At 51.2% G+C, this 9,115-nt stretch overlaps 1 pseudogene; it reads left to right on the top strand.

The window, feature by feature from the left end:
• The first annotated feature begins 297 nt into the window (after positions 1 to 297).
• Positions 298 to 8,895, top strand: LOC128836239 (glutathione S-transferase Mu 5-like; annotated as a pseudogene).
• The last annotated feature ends 220 nt before the right edge of the window (positions 8,896 to 9,115 follow it).

Raw genomic sequence — 9,115 nt, 5'->3', positions numbered from 1 at the left:
TGTGCCCGGCGCTGCAGCATTCGCCGTGCAAACCTCTGCCCCGCAGCACCGCGGGTTCGCCCCCCGCTGGGAGTCTGTGGCGCGGGGATCGGGGCCTCGCCTAGAGCCGAGCAGCCACAACCTGCTTCCCCCGCAATCTCCCGTTCAAATAAAACACCCCTGGGGGGCGTGTCTACGGGTTTGGGCGGCGCGGCCCCTTTAACACCCCATTGGGCTGTGCTCGGCAGCCGCGCCCCTTGCCGGGCAGGTTATAAAGCAGCCGCCGCGCTCCAGTCCCGACCCCCTGACAGACGTAGCCACTGGAGCAGTCGCGTAAAGCAGCAGGAAAAGCAGCGCAGCGCACTATGCCGGTGGTTCTCGGGTACTGGGACATCCGCGGGGTGAGTCCCAGCTGCAGCGCCGGGTGCAGGGGGGGCTGCTATTTTCATTTCCCCCTGGGCCTGACTCTCTAGTGGAGTGGGGTCATGTCTCTGGAGGCTGCTGACACTGGGTGGGTGGGACCCTACCAAATTCATGGCCATGAAGAATGTGTCGTTGACTGTGAAATCGGGTCTTGTCTGTGCTTTTAACCTCTACTGATTTCACGGGGGACACCAGCGTTCCTCAAATGGGGGGCCCTGACTCAAAAGGGGGCTGCAGGGGGTCACAAGGTAACTTTAGGGGTTTGTGATACTGCCACGCTTACTTCTGTGCTGCCTTCAGAGGTGGGCAGCTGGCAAGTGGTGGCTGGTGGCCGGGCAACCAGCTCTGAAGGCAGCTCCCCACCAGCAGCAGTGCAGAAGTAAGGGTGGCAAGACCATACTGTGCCAACCTTACTTCTGTGCTGCTGACTGACTCTGAAGAAGTACCACAACCCCTCCCCCCCCCACACACAATAACCTTCTAACTGCCACACACACACACACACACAAAACTCCTTGTTGGGTCAGGACCCCTACAATTACAGCATGCTGACACTTCAGATTTAAATAGTTGAAATCATTAAATTTGCAATTTTAAAAAATCCTAGGACTGTGAAATTGATCAAAATGGACCATGAATTTGGTTGGGCCCTATTGATGGAACCTGCTTGTTAATTATGCCATACAGCCCACCTGCCCCTCCTTGCAGCAAAAGGAGCATGTGGCCCCTGCTGCTTTCCTGCATTGTTTTCAACAGAGCCCTCTGCTGTTGCAAGAGTCTCCATAGAAAAGCACCCAGAAAAACAAAATAAGGGTGCCCCTGTGCTTTGGCCCGGGGGTCTCTAGGGATCTGTAGGCGGCTCCGGGGCTATGGGACAGACGTTGGGGAAGTGGCCTGTGTTCATAGGTGGGGAGTTACATGGGCCCATGGTGCCCGTGCTCCATCAATATTTAGGAACGTGGGCCTGGCTCCACCAATGTTTGGGCTTACCGTGCTTTGGAGAGGCCTCCATGCTTCAGGGGGACATAGGGTCCAGGGCAGCCTGGGGGGTTAGTGGGGAGCCTGATGCTGGCAGCAGCGAGCGATTTGGCCCCGCGCACCCCACTGGCTCCTCGTGTTGCCATGGGCAGTAGAGGGCCAAAGCCCCTGACTCAAGATTGGAGGTGGGGGGGAAATCTCGCTCCATTATCTATTTCCCTTCCCACTCCAAGGGGAAAACGCAGAACAGGGATGGTCCCAAACTGTCCCAAGCCATTGGAAAGCAGAAACGGCCTTACACCTGAGCATGCCACCGCCTGCTCCCACGCACATGGTGCTGCGCACTGTAGCCCTCGTGCCTTGCACGGTATCCATGTGGGAAGGGCTGGATTGCAAAACGGTTACACTTGCAAGCCCTGGGTGCAGCTGGGGGTGGTAGATTTTGAGGTTTGGCTGGCACTGGGCACCAAACTGCTCTGCCTGCACTTGTTCGAGCCTGCCTTGGTGGGGAGCTCATAGCGGTTTTGGAGGAGCTGAAGTGAGTCTGGAGTTGCCTGCCTCTGGGGGCAGGGTGCTGCTCTGGTGGTGGTGAGTTCTAATCCAGCTCCTCTCACTGACTATATGTCCGCAGGCAGGACTGTTGGCCTCATGCAGGGTTATTTCCATTGTTTGAGTACTTGATTTGGCTGGGGCCTGGTCTTCAGGTGATACCCATTGGGCACCCAAAGTTAGAAACCATTCTTTAGAAACTAGATCTTAATCTGTGCCTCAGTTTCCCTACCTGCAAAGATGATGTGTGTGATGGAAGGGGTGGGGCAAAGGAGACTGACCTGCCTTTTGTATGGGCTAAGATGTCTAAGCACTTGAGGACGAGTGCTGTAGTGACTGTCACCAGGGAGAGGACTGACGGGTGAAAGGAGAAGTCACTGCTCCCTTTCATTGCTGCAGCCACAGTGATCCGGCTCCTGAAAGACAAACCACGACCTTCGTCAAAGTAATCTCTTGGGGTTGAATTTCCAGGCTGCTTTTGGGGTGGGCGTGGGGGAGGAGGGATGATGAAGTCTGTTCAGTGAACTCCCTTAAGGCTGAAGAATTACATTAGACCAGGAAGACTCTCACTCCGGCTTGCAGGCTGCCAGTGACTCTTTATCATGTCTCCTGTGGCTCTTGCAGCACATAATTAAAATACTGATTTAATTATTAACCAATCAGGATGCTTATGCTATGCTTATGCTAACCAATTGTAGTTGCTGAATTAATACTTGCACTGTCATTTTGCTGTGAGACTAATATAAGCTGTAGATATTTCCTGCCATACTGTTTAAATATGAATATATAGTACTATAGTAAATGAAATGATGAGTTCACACCCTTGTGGCTCTTCTGGGTAAAGCTGATGGCTAACTTGACTCCTGTAGCCCGAGGTCGGAATCCCCCTGCTCTAACGCCAATACTTGCAGGCTCTCACGTTGCCCTGGTCTTCTCCCTGCAGCTTGCCCACTCCATCCGACTGCTGCTGGAATACACGGGCACCGTGTACGAGGACAAGATGTACAGCTGTGGGGAAGGTGAGTGGTGCAGGCAGGGAGCAAAGCTAGCCCTCCCCGGCTCATTGAGTGGAAAGCGTTCTGAGGGGCCAGGAACAACTCGTTTGTGTAGGAGCTCTGCTCCCAGCTCTGCGGAGACACCCCTTTCCCTTGCCAGGCGAAAGGCTCTAATGAGCCTGCTGGTGGCTGTGAGGGCCTCTTGCCTGGCTGACTTGGACTAGTCACAGCTCTGTGCAGTCTGAGTCTCCAGGGAGCAAAGGGCTTCCTGGTCCCTACAAGAAATTCTTAGCATGAATCTCCTTCAGTGGAGTGCCATGCATTCTAGACAGTCATGTGCTGCTGCATGCTGACCTGGTGTTTGATGGGGTAATGTTTACACTAAGGAAGTAGGGAAGGGATCCCACAGTCCTTGGCTGTTGGACTGGTATCTGACAAACTATGTAGTCAGAGCTGGATTAACCAACATACCAATGAGGCCTGAGCCAGCCTAGGGCTGCTAATCTACCAATGTCTGGCTGTTAGACCTAGCCACTAGGAAATTTAGAGTTAACTCTTCATTCATTCATTTCAGGACTATGTCCTGTCTTACCAGTCTGCTCAAACACCTGCTCCTAGCTCTCAGCAAATCCCACTGCACTGGATTCTCTAGAATCTAATTTAGTGAGTGTGCTAATAGTCTGTCTTTAAAGACAGCTAGAAAACTACCTGTTGTGAGGAACATTTTCCCATAACAAACTCACCAGAAAGTTGCATGCTTGTTAGCTTGGGTTTTTAATCCTCCATCCCTGGCATGTGCTCTGGATTCTCTTGGTGCTTGAGTGCTTTCAGCATAAAGGGAATTGCTCCAGATGACCTCCCCAAATATCTTTGCTGCTCGTGAGGCAGTTCAGCATCTAAACACTTTTACCAGTGGCTTAGGCTATTGCTACCATGGAGAAGCCCCCCATTTTATCCTGCACCAAGCAGTTAGGTGTTGTGAGAGGGTCAGGCTAGATGGCTACAGGAGAGTGATAGAAGGCAGATATATTCGCCCCAGATTAAGTAGGTCTCTTTTCCCTGGGTAAGGTAACAGGAAAGGTTCCAGAATAATCAGGAACTTTCTGGAAACAATTAAAGCAGACAGGCTGATTAGAACACCTGCAGCCAATCAAGAAGCTGCTAGAATCAATTAAGGAGGGCTAATCAGGGCACCTGGGTTTAAAAAGGAGCTCTCGTCAGTTTGTGGTGTGGGTGTAAGGAGTGAGAGGATGTGCTGCTGGAGGATTGAGGAATATAAGCATTAACAGACATCAAGAAGAATGTCCTATGGTGAGGATAATGAAGGTGTTGGGAGGAGGCTATGGGGAAATAGCCCAGGGAGTTGTAGCTGTTGTGCAGCTGTTCCAGGAGGCACTTGAGACAGCTGCAGTCCACAGGGCCCTGGGCTAGAATCTGGAGCAGAGGGTGGGACTGGGTTTCCCCCAAACCTCCCAATTGACCTGGACTGTGGGTTCTACCAGAGGGGAAGGTCTCTGGGCTGTTCCCCAACCCACATGGTGAATCTCTGAGGCAAGAAAATCTGCCAATAAGTGCAGGACCCACCAAGATAGAGGAGGAACTTTGTCACAGTGTATATGTTCTGATATCCTCATTGCATGTAGGTCTAATAGCATCTGTCAGCTGTAGTCCATGCTACTGCTTAGCATCTGTTGCATGCAGCAATACAATCTTAGGTTGGGATCATGTAGAATCAGGGGAAGTGACATTGGGTTGGTTCACTCTTCAGGGATGGGACAGAACTTGGTACTGTTGACCTCCAGGGTGAACAGTGAAGCTGGGTCATTACCCCTGAGTGCTCTGCTGAGCACCAGGAGTAATTTAGGGTATGTCACCCTGCAAAATGTGTTTGCCTGGGCTGGCTAATTCTAGTTGCCTTAACTTCCTGGTTAAGGTAGTTGTAGTTCTCATGTAAGGTAGCAGGTAGACTTAAACACCAGACTCCCCTCTAGTCTTTAGTCAACAGATTGAGTTAAAACTACAACTGCCATGTCTGTGGTCATTAGGATTTTAACTTGTGGTAAGGACACTTTCTCTTGGTGTGAAAACACCGTTAGTGTTCTCATGCCCTGGCCAAATTCTAACTCTTGTCACCACATTCTGCCAACCTGAAACTGCAGAGGAAGACCAACTAGATTGAGAACACCCCGCATTGTGCCCTAACATGTTGTAGAGGGTTGTGGTGAGCTGATAGGACTGCCCCATCTCACCTGAGGGGCAGTAAGTGTGCATGGATCACTGCTCTTATTGGCCAAATAAAGTCCCAGTACGCTGAGAGGTTTTGTACTCAACACTGCCCTCTAGAAACCAAGAAGGCTTCTTTCCTCTTACCTGGTGTAGGCTCTTTTAACCTGTATTCCCAGCAGGTGTAGTTCCACACTGGTTACAGCTCTCTGGTGTTATCCAGGCCAGAGTTTTTGGACACATTGCAAGTTGAATTGGCTGACAGTGGACTTTGAGTTTATTATTTACAACTCTGTCAATAACTTAACTTGAGTCCACCCTGTTAATTGGCAGCTGACTCAAATTACAACAGGTCCTGAAACTGTGCACCTGTTCTAAAGAAAGCTGCACCTGTTTTAACTTAGGGTGCATTTTTTTTAAACTGGCTTAGCTATACTGGTGTGAAGGGCTGTGTAGACCTCTTTTATTTCAGTTCAGACCAGGTTTATAGTTAAGTGTATTTCACTTTAGCATGACTTAAAACCAGAGTAAAGGGGAGCCACACAGCTTTTTGCACCAGTTTAACCTTCACCAGGTTAGAAATTTCACCTTAATTTAAACCAAAGCAGCCTTCTTGTGTAGACATGGCTACTTGATGCCTGGGAGAGAGCTGGCCTGGAAGGATTCCGGCTCAGGCCCTCTTTGACTTAGAACCTGATTTTTTCAAGAGTGCTGAGCCCCTGGTATGTTCTCTGCCTTCAGTGAGCTGATGTTGGTCAGCACCATGGAGAATCTGCACCACAAGTGTGTGCCATGCTGCCCCAAGATGCTAGGGGGAGGAATTAGGTGGATGTGTTAGCATTGGCCTGGGATCTACCCTCTCTGTTCTCCTTCCAGCTCCGCACTATGACAAAAGCCAGTGGATTAAGGAGAAGGAGAAGCTGGGACTGGATTTCCCAAATGTATGTAGAGTTACTCTGGGTGGGCAGGCAGGTCCTTCCTTGGGGTGTGGTGGGTTTGGGTGTTTCACTGATTAAGATGGAGTCTGGGTGGGGACCAATGCTGGGGTAGTCATGTGCAGAAGTAGCAGGGAGGCGGGAGTGTGGGAGCCAGAGAAGTAGGAAGAGCTTGCTTACTAACCTTGCCTCTGACTGCCCTTCCAGCTGCCCTACCTCATCGATGGCAAGAACAAGCTCACGCAGAGCAATGCCATCCTCCGGTACATCGCGCGCAAGCACAAGTTGTGTGAGTATCGGTCGGGGGAGGTCTGGGCCTCACTAATGATCAAGGGGCTGGGATTTGGCTGGGTAGCTGCTGGTGAGCACTCTGACATTTGTTGTGTCTCCCAGGTGGCGAGACGGAGGAGGGATGCTGCGAGTGGACATGCTGGCCATGGATTTCCGTATGAGCCTTGTAATGATCTGCTACAATCCTGACTTTGTGAGTTCATCCATGCTGTCCTGGGGGCTGCAACAAGACCTTGCTGATTTCAGGACAAATCCCACTCCAATACTATGCTATTGGCACACACAGCCTTTTCCATACTAGATTGGGTCCATTTAGCTGGTATTCTGCTTCTGGCCCAATACTTAATCCTTCAGGGGCAGGGGAATAATGGTCTGAGTCACTTGCATAATGCTGTACCGGGGGAATTCCTTCCTGGCCCTCACAGGTGACCTGCCCTGAAACATGATACTGATCACCCTTAGATTCCTATTATGACAATGGCAAACTCCAGGTGCCCTTCCCACTACAAGAATTTACTGTACATTGGGTGGGCACAGGGTTGCCTTGGTCTAATCCACAGCTGTCTCTGAAAACTTTCCCTCTTCCTCTCTGCAGGAGAAACTGAAGCCTGGCTACTTGGAGCAGTTGCCTGGGAAGCTGAAGCTGTTCTCTCAGTTCCTGGGGAAGAGGAAGTGGTTTGCTGGGGAGAAGGTACATGGTGGGGTGTGATTGGGGGAGGGGCATGGGAACAGACTCTACTGTCCTGTGTCACTTCTCTCTCTCTTCTCTCTCCAGATCACTTTTGTTGACTTTGTCATGTACAACATCCTGGACCAGAACCGCATGTTTGAGCCCAAGTGCCTGGATTAGTTCCAAAACCTGACGGATTTTCTTTACCGCTTTGAGGTGAGGTTTGCCCGGACTCCTGTAATGCACTGCTCTGGTTATCCAAGGACAGCCCAGCTGCAAACATTAACTCCTTTGCAGAGAACTGGGCAACAGGCAAAGAATTTCATTTGCTAACAGATACAACAGCTGCCAGAGCTATTGCTAACAAGTACTTGTTAGTGCTTCTGGTGGTAATGGAGATGTCAGACTGCCCCCCTCTGGAACCAGTAGGGCAGACAACTCTGGAGGGAGTGAAGTCCTCTTTGCTCTGTAACCACACAGGTTTTTCCCCTCCCAGTGCCCTGTAGATTTGCTTCAGCCCTGACTGAGGCCTTCCTCTGAGAGAGTTGGCTCTCTACTGGCCTCTGAGGTACTGGCTACCTCTTTCTCTAATGGAGAGGTAGCCACATCTTGGTGCCCTGCTTGCTTGGTGATCTTGGCAGACACTCTTCAGGTGGCACTGGCAAGCTGGGATGGGACACTCCTATCCTGTGAGCCCTCCTAAGCAATGTCTCTTGGGATTCCCAAAGCACACTTGCTCCTGTTCTACTTTGTCCTTGCGCTGTATGTTGTTGGCCATGAGCTGCTGTGGAAATGGCTGAAGTGGCAGGCACTGGTTCCAGGTGGAAATAGATGTTGGGACAGAAAGGAAGCAAAAGCCATACTTGCCATTAGTAGTTTTCTATATTATCCCAGCCTGACTCCTGCCATAGCTTCAGTGAAGCAAGAGAGGGTCCTTGTATGTGGATCGGGGCAATGGGCCAGTCTCCAGTCTGCCAAGGTACAAGGTAGTATCCGAGAGCTGGTTATGGATTCCTAACTTTGGCCTGGGCCAGAGCAGAGAGCAGCAATGGGGCTGCTCTAACCTGTGGCAGGAGGCAACAGTCCCTAAAGGATTATATTACAACTGAGGATGTGCTCTGGCCACTCCTGCCCTGGGGACTGTAGGGAGGAGGTACAGGAGCCAACTTTGCACTCAGGGGATCACCACTATTCAGTGCTGGGGGAAACCCTAGCTAGTTGAGGGTGTGGCCACTCCTTGAGCAGCACAAAGGAAGTAGGGCAGAAAACATCCCACTGTGCCAGCAGGTATAACTGGTTCCTCAGGGACTTGCTAGACATAACATTGATCAGACTCCTGACCGGGGGATGTGGGGGACCCCCTTTGGTGTGGCCCAGAAGAGGCTTCATGTTAATATTTCAGGGGGTTGAGGCTGTGTTGTGAGGTGGTTTGGGAAGCAGACTGTCTCCCCTCTGCTCAGGGCTCTTCTTCTGCTCTCTCCTTTCTCCCCCCTCCTCCCCCCCCCCCCCCCCAAGGCCCTGGAGAAGGTCGCAGCCTACTTGAGTTCTAGCTGCTGCATGAAGACTCCCGTCAACAGGATGGCCAAATGGAGCAACCAGAAGAAGTAGATCTATGTGGAAGGGAGGGGCTGGAGAGGAATAATCCAGAGCCCCCACTTGCTGTTTGTGTACGGACTCCCTCAGATCAGATGTTGTGAGGGGGTGGACAGTTGAATATGTTAAGTAGCGGCTTCAGTGAATTGCTCTGTGGAACAATCACTAAACGTGTGTAGTGACCCTACTCTGAAATGACCAGCCAATAAATGTTTAGTAATTGCACAATGGCTCCCTCTTGCTGAGTTGCCATAGCCTCCCTGAGGAAACCAGCCTCTCCAGTGCTGTCTGTTCAGTTAACCAAGCTGGGAATAGCCAAGTACCCAGCACCACATCACATCTCCTACAGGGCATCAAGACCAAATCCTGCTTTGATGCCTCTGCAGTTGTCAGTGGAGTGGTGCAGGTGGAACTCCCCCCCCCACCCCACCCCCCCACCCCAACCCCTGGTCATGTAGACTCATGCTGTTGATGTACCT

The sequence above is a fragment of the Malaclemys terrapin genome, chromosome 4 (assembly GCF_027887155.1).
Source record: "Malaclemys terrapin pileata isolate rMalTer1 chromosome 4, rMalTer1.hap1, whole genome shotgun sequence".
In the NCBI taxonomy this organism is placed as follows: Eukaryota; Metazoa; Chordata; order Testudines; family Emydidae; genus Malaclemys; species Malaclemys terrapin.
This window is presented reverse-complemented; position numbering and strand designations above follow the sequence as displayed.